This window comes from Triticum dicoccoides, chromosome 4A (genome assembly GCF_002162155.2).
Source record: "Triticum dicoccoides isolate Atlit2015 ecotype Zavitan chromosome 4A, WEW_v2.0, whole genome shotgun sequence".
In the NCBI taxonomy this organism is placed as follows: Eukaryota; Viridiplantae; Streptophyta; class Magnoliopsida; order Poales; family Poaceae; genus Triticum; species Triticum dicoccoides.
In genome coordinates, this window is record NC_041386.1 from 111,907,254 (window position 1) to 111,909,514 (window position 2,261).

Sequence of the window (2,261 nt, forward strand, 5' to 3'; positions counted from 1 at the left end):
TTCTGCCCAATATCTTCGGATCCATTGGATTCGAGTTTTCTGCTGATTGTAGTCCTCCTCTGGATCTGTTTTGTACAACTCATAGAGGCCAGGAGGCAGATCTCTTGAGGTGTTACCACGGCGCTGTCTTCCACCCTTCCTTGCAGATTTTTCTGGTGCCATGAAGTTTAGACTGAAGGGCTTCAAAGCTGTCAAAGTCTTCCGTCTACTGGTCAGACAAGAACTGGCTTCAGGAGAATTTATATGATGCTATAAGAACTCTGCAAATGAATGCAGACTATGAGAACCAAGGGATTCTCCCACGGACATGTACCTGTGATAGCATTAGAGGTGCGAGGGAAGGGGAAGAGGTCATATGCATTCTCAGAAGATTTTTGAAGATAAATCAGTTTAGAAGACATTGACCTCATAGTGCGAAGACATTCACTCATAGGTAGAGAGTTGGTTCCAAATTTGTACGAATCCACGAATAAGTACAAGTGAGGAATCTAACTACTTTGTGAAGCATAAGTGAATATACTAGGCATGTTATGAGATGCAGTATGAGATAGATCCAACTTGTGTGAACAGAAACTACTTGTGGTTGGAAAGAATGAATCTATCGGATCAAAAGGACTATAAAAAGGAGGTTTTATTTACCACACGAGGAACTGCTAGACGGAGTGGGAGAGGAGGACGAGCAGTTCGATCGTCCGTGCCCTAACTTGGCGACGGAGGACACCTATGGCGACGACGGAGAAGACGATGTCCGCGACCGGCGTGAGGACGGCGTCGGTGAGGTCGCGGCAGCTAAGCGCTTCGTCGCCGGTGTCGTCGAGGGCTAGCGGTGGCGCTAGGGTTTGTGCGAAAGTGGAAGAAGAGATAATGACTGTGGTGAGGCGTGTATTTATAGGGACAGGAACGACATAGTGTTATTACATAGGTGCCCCTGGCGGTTCACATCTGAAGGACACGTGGCTATCATGCAACACATCGGAGGTTTGTTCCATGTTCCACGCATGCCTGGATTGTCGGGTGGTCGTTCCCACTTCACCGGGTTTCAGGTGGAAGGATTTAGCATTGAAAACGGATTAATGTTTGTCTCTGTGTCTTCTGCTGACAAGGACGTAGAGAAGACATTTTGACAGTGTCAATAGAATGCATATGATTTGGATAGATAGACTTAGGAAAGAAGCATAGAGGGGTTAGGGTCCGATCACATTCACTTAGTTCAAAAGATTCAGCAAGAAGCCATAGCTATAAGTGAATGCTGTAGAGGACAGAAAACAAATCAGTACGTTGAAGATAAACATGAAGCCATGTTAATACTGAAGACAAATAGAAAGTGAAGACTTTGCAAATGTAACGCCATGTGAGAAACACTTCTTAGGGAAGAATTTGGTGGTGGCGTTACCCACCGTATAGGAAGTATTAGACCGAGACACGGTGCACAATTATCGTGGCGCTCGGAAGTCAAATTCCACGTTAATGTATTCACACTCAGAATGCAAGTCTTCGTTAATTGAAGACATACCTTACTTCGTGTGTTGCACATCTAAGTCATCAACATGCACAAGTGTTAGGAAGTGTGCCTGATCACAGGACATTTAAGGATTCCAAGATATTTAGCTCACACCGTAACTTGCAAAACCTCTTCTCATCCAAGGGCTTTGTGAAGATATTTGCCAATTGCTCTTCAGTGTTGACATGTATGATATCAATATCTTCCTTCATGACATGATCTTTGAGAAAGTGATGACAAATTTCAATGTGCTTTGTCTTCGAGTGCTGAACTGGGTTGTTAGCAATCTTGATGGCTCTCTCGTTGTCGCAGTAGAGTGGCACTTGCTTCAGATGAATGCCATAGTCTTTGAGTGTTTGCTTCATCCATAGAAGCTGAGTGCAGCAAGATCCAGCAGCAATGTATTCAGATTCAGAAGTGGAGAGAGATACGCAGTTCTGCTTCTTTGAAGACCAACAAACAAGTGATTGTCCCAGAAAGTGACATGTGCCTGATGTAGACTTGCGATCCACCTTGTCACTAGCATAATCAACATCCGAGAATCCAACTAGATCAAACTCTGAGCCCTTTGGATACCATAGTCCTAGTGTTGGGGTGTGAGCCAAATATCGAAGAATTCGCTTTACAGCTAAGTGATGCAATTCCTTTGGTGCCTCTTGGAACCGGGCACACATGCAAACACTAAGCATGATATCTGGCCTAGATGCACATAAATAAAACAAAGAACCAATCATGGAGCGATATACCTTTTGATCGAACT